This window comes from Brachycentrus maculatus, unplaced genomic scaffold (genome assembly GCF_059751285.1).
Source record: "Brachycentrus maculatus isolate JH-2025_06_01 unplaced genomic scaffold, ASM5975128v1 h1tg000387l, whole genome shotgun sequence".
NCBI classification, from domain to species: domain Eukaryota; kingdom Metazoa; phylum Arthropoda; class Insecta; order Trichoptera; family Brachycentridae; genus Brachycentrus; species Brachycentrus maculatus.
Genome location: NW_028281136.1, coordinates 683,767 through 697,073, shown reverse-complemented (window position 1 = coordinate 697,073; position 13,307 = coordinate 683,767).

The following is a 13,307-nucleotide window of genomic DNA, read 5'->3' as shown; positions in this document are numbered from 1 at the left end:
AAATTTTATAATTGTGTTCTTGAGACCTTGAAGAACGAAGAAGCGGTAGGAGCTGTTTCTCATTTCCATTTATTCATTGATTATTTATTATTTTTAGTCAGTGGGAACATTAACAATTGAAATTCACATTACTATAAATAATAATGAACTTACAATTAACAATATGATAACGAGTAAAACCTCCCCTTAATTTTCTATTTTCCACTGTTAAATAATAAAAATAAGGAACAGCTTCTACCCCATCTTCATCCTTCAACATCTCAAGGACGCAACTCTAAAATTTAGACTTAGCTGTTTGTCCAGTGTTTGAAGATGATTCGGAATGCGTCTAAACACGTGTCACAGTGGATTTTAACAAAAAGTGGTATTTACCAAGTAAAATTAAAATAAAAGAAATTTACATTTTTATATCATTAAAAAAAAATTAAGCAAATGTATTTGGAAAAAGGAGCAGAGGAAGACCGAGAATAATTTGGCATGATCTGTGTCAAATACTTGAGCGTGGTTAGGTCAGGAGTCCAAATAATCGGCAGGTATGTATGAGGAGATGCATGAATGTGGAAGAGGCGAAGAATGTTTGCATAGAGAGAGTGTTGAGGCGTTCTATTCCCTCTGCCTACCCCTACGAGAAGCAGGGTGTTGGTTAGTTAGTTAGATAGTTTGTTTTTATTAATATGTAATTACTTTCTTACCCTAAAGCGTGAACATCCTGAATTTCAGCACATTAAATTTGGTCTTCCGTGCGAGTTGATGGCAATGTGCTTAAATTGTCCTCGTCCAAAGCCACTGCCCATCATAATAAATCGATATTAGTTAAAAATGGTTGAAAAATACTTAAAACAACGAGTGAGAAAAAACTGGATTACATTACACCAAAGGGTGATAATGCCAATTAGGATTTCACTTGCCCATGCAATGCCTGGTGCAGAAGGTAGAAGAGGGGGGGATGAGAGAAGTATAGACAATAATATATTTTGGGCACGAGTCTTTATATTACAAATACCGTGGGTGTACTGGCAAAAAACTTTAACTCAAAAATATTATACACAATTTTGACTCTAAAATGCATATTAAGGTTATAACGTTATATATATATATATATATATATATATATATATATATATATATATATATATATATATATATACTAGCAAAATACACTAAATAGTCATATATATGTGGTATTAAAAGTAAATTCAACTATAAGTTGAATTGCGGGTATTTTATTCAGGCCAAAAATATTATGGGAATCGAAACCGAGACCTCCAGTTCGGTAACTAAACACGCAGACCATTAATCACGGAGGTGGACACACTTACACTACGTCAAACGAATTTTAACGTAACTCAACAAAATTGGAATCCTTGATAAATTATGGATGTTCTAACTTGACATTTTGTGGACAAATATTCCGACCGTAAAAAACACCATGTATATGATGTAGAGCGTCCTTGAGGAGAGACGGTAGACGGTAGATACATGACATAATGCAATAATCGTAATAATAAAATGACAATGCATTGTTATTGCAACTTCCTGAGCGCCGTTCTCTGCCTACTCACCGGATAGAGAGGGGAAGGCATGAGCCGGTATCGCCCCGTACCCTGTACCCTGTTCCTAGTTTCCCCGTTCTAGTACTACTATACCATAAAGCAGAGCTTCACAAACTTGCGTAAAAATAATCATTTAACATATTTTATTTATTGTTTCGGCATTAACTTTCGGCATAAGACATGTTACAATGATATGATGTTAGAAGAAGAAGAAGTACTTATCTCCCTTTGTCAATTACGATTTTGATATACCAATTTTTCACAATCGAGGTTCTGCAATAAAAGCTTTTTATAAAAAATTATAAGTATGATTAAAGGAAACACTCGTTTTTATACCACTTGAGTTTTATTTAAGACTACTAGTTTCGGAAGCTTAACTTCCATCGTCAGGTCTGAATAATAAGTGATCAATTATTATTCAGACCTGACGATGGAAGTATAGCTTCCGAAACTAGAAGTCTTTAATAAAACTCAAGTGGTATAAAAACAAGTGTTTCCTTTCATCATTTAACATATTATTTTTTGACATCTCAACGTAGGTGAAGAACAATATGGAAGTCTGGGCATTCACGGGGCTTACGACCGTCATAAGCTGGTTTAAGCGATCACTTGTACACAATTGTAACATTCACCAATTCTACTCATGATCACGTCTATAATAATCTTCTTCATATCTGTTGATATGTCAAATAATTATATGATAAATATAGTCTGTTCACATTTTACCTCTGGGTTTTTTTTTATTTATTTTTAATAATAATATTTTTTTTTTTTAAATGCTTACAGTTATTTAAACTCTAGTTTTTTTAAAGTTATTTATACTGCCAAATAAATAATTAAAAAAAAAACTAGAGGTAAAATAACTGTGAACAGACTGTAACTCCTATTATTGGAGATAATCCAGATTTGTGAACAAGTATTTGGACACATTCAAAATGTTGCTAATAATAATTTAACCCTAGATTACTAAACTATCCTACGAGTTGTTTATGTTACTAAATGTTGCTGTTGTTGTTGTTGTTGTTACTAAATGTTACTAAACATTCGTAAAAAATACGAGATGGAAATAAAATAGGAAGAAATAAGATAGTCAAAAACTTTTATTTATTTTAGAAGTAATAGTAACATTCTTCGGATTTAAGAAATCACGTAATAATGAAAAAATAAAGATACATAAGGCACTGGGAAGCAGGGGCGCGGGAATGACGGGAACATCAAATTTCAAAAATCGTCATATTGCAGTCGTAATTTTCACGAAGGTTTAGTATTTTAGGGTTGAAACTCATTTACATGGGAAATGTGGTTCGACACGTGGCAAAGATTTCCTGAACTCAATTTATTGGACTAGTCTGCATTGTTGGATTAGTTGACCTGACGATGGAATGCTTATTCCGAAACTGGCAGTCGTGATTTACAATTTTTGTGTGGTATTACAGAAAGTGAATGATGAATGATAAGGAGAGATATTACCAAAGTGCAAAGTTAATAATGTTTTTAAAATACAAAATACCAATTTATTGAATCAGGGAATAAATTTAATTTTTATTTATTGATACACAATTATAAATTACAATAATGTGCCCTCGTTAAGTTTTCCTGTGCCGAGGGCACATTTTACAATATTTATTCAAAAAAATTAATGAAAGAAAATCGTTCATGACATGCAATCAAATAAAATTTATAAAATGACCAGATAATTTATTTACAACATTTTGAGTGTGTCCAAATACTTGTTCACAAAATCTGGATTATCTGCAATTACAGGAGTTATTTTCATATTATTTTTTGACATCTTATCAAATTCTTTTGAAATACCCTAAAGTTTAAATGCAATATGATACGATGTAGTAGCGGAAAATCTTAAGCATTTAAAATGAAAATGATATTTTCTGGCATTTCTCATGTGTGTGTAAAATTTATAAACGTGAAAGTTTTGACTATTTAAAATAAAAATTTAAAAGGGTGTTAATTTGTTTTTTTTTTTAATGAAAATTACGTGATTTTTGACAATTGATCATTGATTTATGTATTAATTTTAAATCAAACACAGATTTTTTGAGTCTACTAAGTTGTATATTATTAAAAAAAAAACACATAAAAAATTCGACATTCGTTTGATAATGCCCTAACAAGGCGAAACAATTGTCACAATATAATTTTTTATGTGTTTTTGTTAATAAAATACAACATAGTAGACTCAAAAAATATGTGTTTGATTTAAAATTAATACATAAATTAAAATGGAGTTCTACAAATTAAACGCCAAATCAATAAATAAATTGATCATTGATTTTGTGAAGGTTAGATGATCAATATTTGGACTCAGTGTAATGATATTTTTTTTGTTGCATTTTAGCATTATGGCAATTCCCGAGTCCACAGTTTCCAGAGCACTGCAGTATGATGGGTAGGTACCTACATCGTGAATGTGATTACTTGAAATGAAATTGTGTAATGCGGAGTTCACAGTTTACGGGAAAGGAAAGGAGTGATGTCGAGGGAAGGACGGAACGAGGGGTGATCACATCGGCCGATGGAAGATAGAAGCCATTATTCGCCCATTACAACTAACAATCTGTATCGTCACTGATAAAAAACATCCAAAGGGGGAGAAATTTATTATCTTTTTTACCTTTTTTCCTGCGCCTCGTGGCAAATGCTACGTAGGATATATACTAAAAGAATATCGTAAATTTATTAAGTAGAAAAGTGAAAAATTGTAGAATATATGAGGCTGTCAGCGCAAAAGTGGCTTACCCTCAATCAGTGTTGCCATAGATACAGATTTATCTGTATTGGTACAGATTTTAGGTTGCCGTTACAGATGACAGATTTTACTCTTAGGTAGTACTTTTAGTTTTATACACATTTTTGGAATTGGACATAGTATATGATAAAACAGAAGAAAGAAAATATGTATGGATTCGGGCATGATTAACATTTGATAATAAGTACTGAAACGTTGGAAGGATTATTACTATCAAAACAACTACGATGAACGAAAATATGTATAGATTCGAGCATGACTAACATTTGATAATAAGTACTGAAACGTTGGAAGGATTATTACTACCAAAACAACTACAATGATCCATGCTACAAACTAAAAATATAAAAGGATTTGATTCCTAAAATTGATGAAAATGTGTTTAAAAAGAAATTTTATATTTCGGGTTATTGGTTCTATACAGATTTTATATAGATTTCTAGACTGTTTGATTCAGATTTTTTGGTTTGGCTTATGGCAACACTGCCCTCAATTTTTCATGTCCTGACATACCTACTACAACTTATTTAAAATGTGTAAAAATTTACGTAAATGATTTTATTATTCAATTACAAAGAGACAAATGTACCAGTTAATACACCAAAGATAGGATTTTATCATTTGCATTAAATTTTGGCACGTTTTAAATAATTTGTAGTAGGTAAGTCAGGATATGAAAAATTGAGGGATTGCCCACTTTTGCGCTGACGGCCTCATATTTAATTATAAAAAAAACATAATATGTACATGTTTTCCATATCTCGACTTGCTAAAATATTATTCTAACCCTTATCCGCATCCAATGGTACATAGGGCACTGAATCACATAGAAGCAGTGTTATCATGGTTGTATATTACACGAAGGCAAGGTGACCAGTCCTATGCTTCAACTGCTAGTACAGGTGAAAAAACAAACATTTTATTATTATCTAAAAATCACAAATAAACTGTTATTTAAAAACGCGTCAATCCGTTTTTACGTTTTAAAAAAAAAAATAACAACAAGTTAACTTTTTTTAAATTTAAGAAATAATGATTGATAAAATAAAATGTTAAAACTGTTTAGTAAATAAAATTCCATTAAAAAGATAATTAGAATACTCCCCATTAGGAATATAATGGCAGCCAAGATTGTTTAGGGTTGTAGAAGGCAAAATATAAATACAAACCACCCTCACTTCTTCTCGAAATCCTGTATTTCCTTGTAATGTACCGTTTCAGAGCGGAAAAACTGACCCATTCATTATCGGCTGCACATTTCTAATCTGGCTTACAGTCCTAGATTGAAGTCACGCGTGCATTTTAACATCTAAACCAGTGATTTTATAAATAAAATACAACATTTTAAGTGTGTCCAAATACTTGTTCACAAAATATTTGGACACACTCAAAATGTTGTAAATAAATTATCCGGTCAAATTATAATCTTAAATAATAAAAATGAAAATGATATTTGCTGGCGTTTCTCACGTGTGTGATTATAATCCAGGATTCGGACCTCACATACTAATAAAAGAGTTTCTGCTCAATTAAAAGCTTCTTTTCATCTCATCAATAGATGTCTCTAGTGAAGTTCTAGTGATTCAATAACAATGCTTCAAAATTGGTTCATATATATATATAGAACTTCCAAGGATTTGAGTAGTGTGGTTGTCAATAATGGGCAGAATTGGTGAATGTTACACGCGTGTAAAGTGATCACTTAAACCAGCCTATGACGGTCGTCAGTCCCGTAAATGCCCAGACTTCCATATTCTTCTTCATCTTTGATGAGATGTCAAAAAATAATATAAATAAAATATGTATGGTAGAGTGGAGAAAGAAAAGATACTTATTATTTAAAACTAACTAACTAACTAAACTAACCATCACGCCGCTTCCCGCAGGGGTAGGCAGATAGAATAGAATGCCACATTACTCAGTCTTTTGCAAACATTCTTCGCCTCTTCCACGTTCATGCATCTCCTCATACTTACCCGCCGATTATATCGACTCCTAACCGGACCGCTTTCAAGTATTTGACATACATGATCGTGCCTAAATATATAGAAAATGTTGTACACTACTTTCATGAGTGATTTAAACTGTTATTTCTCAAGTAAAGGCAACCAATAGGTACTTTCAGTCCTGAACACGCTCGGTAGAGGGAATTCGCCTCCCTTATAGCCGTTTCGCCATAGCAACACCACAAGCGACTCGTCTGATACAGTTTAATTTGGGCAATCAACCGGCTAACGAGATAGGGGGTATCTGCTACCCTGTTACCCTGTTACCTGGTACAGTGCTGCAATCCCCAGTACCCAGTACCTACCCTACAGTGGCAGGGAATATCCACATACTAAGGCAGTTCGATCTTTGGAAAACGATACCAGACTCAATTATTTCAAGTCATACTACAGTTCAAGCAATAAGCTATTGGAAATCTTTAGTTAAAGTTATAAGAATGTGAATATGCTTGAAAGGATACAGATGCCGTAAGGATGTTACTGCTGTGGAGTAAGGAAAATTTAGGAGAAAAATATTGGGCATACTTAACCAGTTCCCTGACTAGTCCGAGCGTGACTCGGCCAAGTATTCTGACTTGTCAGTCCTGCTTTGCCAGAGTTAAATATTTACCCATGTTTTTATTGAATAACCTGAACGGTGTTCGGACAGTCTTGTTTCGACTTATTGATGACGATTTCTTGCACCGGCAAATTTTCTCCCCAAAACTCGTCAGTTAAGTGGTTAGTTAAGATGAAGAAAAGGAACATACCAGTAATGTCTAAAGCACTCGAGGTTGCTTGCCCGTACTCGTACAAGCTTGTGTAATTTGGACAAGCTACTGCCAATATGTCCTTGAGGTAGAAATGTACAATTTTAACAAAATTAACTAGCTTTAAAAATAACTATTTTAAGTACGATTCTTAAATTCTTTGTCACTTCACACTAAATTCGTTAACTGTTACGTTTCTTTCTGTCGTTCCTATTGTGCGTCATATTGTGCGGAGGTAGACAGAGAGGATACAACACCACATTTTTCAGTATTTGCGTGCATTCTTTACTTATTCCATATTCATGCATCTCCTCATACGTACCGGCATTATTTTGACTCCTTACCTGTCCACTTTCAAATATTTTACGTATTTGATCATGCCGAGTTATTCTCGTTCCTCCTCTGCTTTCATTTCCAGCTACACTCACTTCATCACCCATACCCAAATCACATTCTCGCACACACCTTTATCGATCATGCTTATCTCGGCCGTGCATTCGTTTCGTATTTCACCATTTGAACATTAATCATACAGTGTTGTATCTGTATATTGCTTGCCAAAATTTCGTATAATTGTATTTACCTCCTAGATCTTCTTGGTCGAGATCGGCACATCTCCCCTGTTATTACAAATAACAGGCGTTTAAAGTCCCAATGATGCATTGATGTACCTATTGGCCGAATCGCCAAAGTAACGTTTGACGGAATGTGAGTAATTCATCCTTGTATATCGAGCCCTCGGGTTAGCTAGCACATTGGTTGGCAAAGTGTGGCTCGGGAGCCGTATGCGACTCTTTGACGTTTTAATTGGGGCTCCGGTACAAATATCCGCGGGAAGACTCTTCAACTCTACGTATTCATGCGAACAACCTTTTTGAAGCATGACCCTTATTAAAAGTAAACTGAGAAATCGTTTTATTACGAGAACCTGGAAACATGCTAAAAATAACGACATGTAAAAGAGTTACTTCACAAAAGAGATGCAATGACATTATTCGCAATAAGTAGTGTTCTTATTATTTTTTGACATCTCATCAAAGATGAAGAAGAATATGGAAGTCTGGGCATTTACGGGGCTGACGACCGTCATAGGCTGGTTAAGTGATCACTTTAATCTTGTGTAAAATACGTGTAACATTCACCAATTCTACCCATTATTAATAACGACACTACTCAAATTCTTGGTTAATTAAAGTTCTATTTATATGAACCAATTTTGAAACATTGTTCTTGAATCACTAGAACTTCACTAGAGACATCTATTGGTGAGATGAAAAGAATTCCATATTCATATCGATATTCTTCTTCATCTTTGATGAGATGTCAAAAAAATTATATGTAAAATACTCCCATGATTGGAGATAATCCAGATTTGTGAACACATATTTGGGACACACTCAAAATGTTGTAAGTAGTGTTTTTATGGAGACCTTACATTGGAAAGATTTTGGTCAATGAATAAAATCCATTTTATGTGTGTATTCAACATTTATTGAGTATTCCCGTAATTTATTATCTCAAGAAAAAAAAATCTTTGTAATGTGCATATTTGGATATCTGAATAAGTTCGCCGACCACTGGCACTGGGCTAGGAGAAGAAATACAAAGACGTAGATATAAGATAAAATTGGGCTGTAAAAACATCAAACAATCACTTATTGGAGAGTTATCTGTTGGCTGTTAGCTAGAGGTGTGAGATACGATAATAATGGTTAGCGCTCGCCCGGAGTGTGTACCACACACCGAACACCATACACCATGCACCATACACTGTAGCGAAGTGTAAACGTAGATCCCGTCATATGATTACAGCCCGATTTATGGGATCTCTTATACAGCGGGACAAAAGTCCGACTGCTTCATTTAATTCGAAAAAAATCTTTAAATATTATCCAATTTATTCCATGGAAAAACAAACACTAAGATGCACTACCCTGTCTGGCAGTTAGGATGAGCTTCATCTTTTCTCGGTGGTCCAGAGGCTGGCAATGTGTCAGCGCCAGCTTGCGGGATTCTAGGGACAAGCTATGTGAAGCAGAGGAAACAAGTTCGTCCGTTCGTATGTTCCTAATGTCGTGACATAATGCTAAATGTATTTATTTATATTTATAAAAATTAACCTGTAAATTAATTCTTCAAACCCTTATCCGCACCCAATGGTGCATAGGGCACTGCATCGTATTGACGATATAATGTTATCCTGATCGTTACTCACATTAAAGGAAGCTGAACACTCCTGCGCTAATTAAATAAATATTTGAGTGTAAAATCACTAATATTTATTTTCACAAGGGAATCGAACCCAGGACCTCCAGCACGGTAGCTAAACACGCTAACCACACCACGGAGGTGGACCAAATTGATACAAAAGGAAAAATTAAAATTATAGTAAATAATAACCACTATCAAACTAGAAAACAATTCTACTGCGGAAAATCTCCTCGGATACTTAAAATTTATCAATATCCTATGTGATATCTACATAATCTTGTTCCTCACTTATTATAAGAATGGAATAATTCATAATTTCTTAAAAATAAGTGTTAAATGATTCGTCCATTACTTTAGCCCTTCTGTATAGGGCTATGAATACATTTTTTGTTTCCATTTTGGATGCGTTTGTTTATTAATTTATTTAATATTCGAGAACGAGCGGGGTGTGAAGGGGAGCGGGGAGGAGGGGACGGGGACGGGGTCGGATCGATTATGATTATTTATGTTGTTTATGAGTTGTGGGTTGAGACAACACACCTCTTAACTCAACGCCAGGGTTGTCACAACGCACCACGAAGCACGAAATTCGGGATTATCAGAGAAATAAAGGTAGAAAATTTAGCGTTCGCATTGTTCGGATTAAAGGCTATCAAATCCAAAATTTGCAAAATCTGGATTATCTACGTAGCATAGTATTGTTATAAGTAATGACAGTTTGGTTTTAAATAATAATCATTATTATCAATACTACAAATAAATACACATTATATATTCCTTAATGCATACATAATTTTTTTTATTCATTATTTCAATATTTTTAAATCACATTTTCTCGGTGATTATAGCAATAGCAAATATTTTATTGTGCAATAAAAATGGGAATATCTCTTTCGGGTGTAATTTTAAACCATAGTAGTTCGAAAATCAAATTACTAACCTTCTCTACTATTGTTAAATTTTGGGGATATATACTAAAGGTTTGAAGATTGTGGAACATAGATACTAATTTATTTCACTGGCAACATTGAAAACAGTAAAATGAAATTAGTTGATGTATTAATTGTTAAATCAAACACAGATTTTTTGAGTCTACTGTATTTTAATGTTCAAAAAATGAATATTGTGACAATTGTTTCGCCTAGTTATGGCATTTTTAAACGAATGTGAAGATTAAATGGACTGCCGGTCCTTATATAGCTATACAATTCTAGGTACTTAAGTTATAGTTTTAACAAGTGCAGTAATAATTTACGGGAGAATACAATAGTTAATGGGGCATGTAGGTACGTACATTTATATTTATTTTCTGGGAAAGGAAGAATCTATTGACATGGCAATTGTGAGAGAATTAACGCCAAATCAATAAAAAAATAAAAATAGTTAGATGAATTCGTAAGCGATTGGAAATATGAACATATAAAAGTAAAAATGGTTCGTTGACTTGTGTTTTTTTTTTTATTCCCTAAAGGGAATAAATCTTGTTTGCATATTTACAAAACACAATTCTTTAAATCATATCCGGGTGTAGGAGAAAGCCTTTTAATTGTGCATTGGGGTAGTGAAAAATATCATAAAGTAATGGGTGAGATTGTTTATTTATGCGCTGATTGAAACGAAGCCATTTTAGTTCAGTGCTATAACACATGGTCATATATTTTAGGTTCCAACGCTCCTAACCATGGACAAATTCAGTATTAGGGCCTGATAGTAAATTGATGTTAGCGTAGCACATAAAAATAAAAGGAAAGATTCAGACATATATTATTGCTATGATTGGAAGCATATTTTGTATTCTTTTTCAGTATTCGGGCGATTTTTTACAGCCTTAGTATTCTACGCATGCTAGCTTCAATATTGATTCATTATGTCAAAATTCATTATGTATTTAAAAAATATTTTTCTCTCAGAATAAACCAAAACTCGGTGTTCTTTTATATTTGTTGGTTGTGTGCTTTGTGTGTGTGAAGTGGCAACCCTGTCGCCAGCACCGCCACCCAAACAGCCGTGGCGATGAGTGATAGTGTTTAATTATTAGTCGGCACCACCGCCACCTGGGACCTGGGACTTGGGCAGCGGGACTGACCGCCCGCGCCTGCGCCCGACTGACCGCGGGCACTGTACTACTACCAGCGCAGTCCGACGCATGCCTCACCCTTGCGTGCGAGTTCAAAAGTCAATCTAGAAAAATAATAGAACCGTTTGTTGGACGCATTTTATGAGATTGTTAACAGTTTTTACGACCTTACAATGAAAAAACCATGTGAAATAAGAGATTAGGCCGAATTTTTTGCATACATAATGTCCAAGGGACTCTAACATCTAGCTAGAGCTTATGCAACACCGCTTATCATGGCTCTACTTACATGGCTTCAACTTTATAAGCCTTTACCTATTCGTGAATGGATTATGTTTAAAGTTACTAAAATTTCATGTAATTCATGAGTGAAAATTCTAGGCAAATACACAGATTAGTCAGATTATTATTCCCTGAATCCTACATTCAAGCATATATAATCATATTTGTTTCTTTTTGACCAACTCGGGAACCATGCATGAAAAAGTTCAAATAAAAATCGTAGCCGAATCCCGACGGATTCGGATGTGTATTGAATTAAAATAAATAGGTATATAATTTAAAACTTAACTCCACGAAATTTCTACTTTCTCTATACTTTTATTTATTTGACAATCGACTTTTGCTATTAGTCCTAATTTATTTAAATAGGTACCTTAAATTCCTGACGAACATTGAATAAAAAATATCGATAATTTTCCGAAAATGCCACCCGCGACACCTATACGAAAAATAGGTGGTATTATGACAGTTGAAGACGAATGACATTACGGCGATGCGGTTTTTACTGTATGTCTGTATCGTTATGTTAAAAGTTAATTGTTACGTAAGTAGTTTTTTCGAATGGAATCGAGTCAACGCTTGTCAAGTAAAAAACGATTTTAGCGATTAGTGTAAATCTTCAAATTGACGCAATTCGAAGTGACGCGACTTAGCAGTTGCAAGTAGGTACATGAAACTCTCGTTCCTAGTTAGTCGTGTGTAGTGCATAGTGTACGGCGCCCCCGAGGGCCATTAATAAAATTAATCGAAGTTAAAACAGCGGAACAAAACGTAATAGCGGCCTATTTGTAATCAGCCGTCAGCGGTGATCGCATCGCCACTTCTCCACACTAGACTTGCTTGTTTACGCGTTTTATTAGACAACCGATACCGAGGGCAGTTAGTGGTTACCTACTGCGTATAGTTACTAAGGGGGAAGGGCTGCAAGTGCGATGGGGCGACTCTTCAATCATGACGGAATAAAATAATTAAATTTGTACAGGTGTTTAATAAATTACCCGCGAGTAAAGAGTATCATCTGCCAAACCTTTTTAAAAATATATAGATTACATATAATGTATTTTCCCTGTATATTTTAAGGTACTTTTTGTGCTAGTACACTTAAATCAGTTTAACAGCTGATTTTTTATATAACAAAATACTTATGATAGCTATATGGTATTTGAAGCTTGATATATTTAAAAATCCATAGAGTAGAGAGAAATGGTGAAAGGTTATGCAAATAATACTGTAATTTTTACAGAGAGTATCATAATCTCCAAGCATTCACTAGCAATAAGATAACAACTGAAGAAGATGTTTCTGTCTTTTACAAAAAAAAAGAATAACAAGAAGCCCAAAATCTCAACTCATGATGTGTTTGTTCTTTAAATTTTTCAGTATGAAGCTGAAATGTGGACAGTGAGGCAGATGGAAAATAAATGCACTGGAGATGTATTGTGGAGATGAAAATAAACGCACTGGAGTATTGTTTCTCGCCTTAATGAACTATATTTGGGAGAAAGGCTTTTGTCAACATTGACAGGAATGATCCTGTGGATGGTTATCAGCTCGATGAACGGACCTCATCAAGCCAGCCACAAAACGTTCCATGATGATGTACAAGGAATGCTACCAGCAGAACACACTCTGTCAGGACTGTTGAACTTGGAAAAATGTATA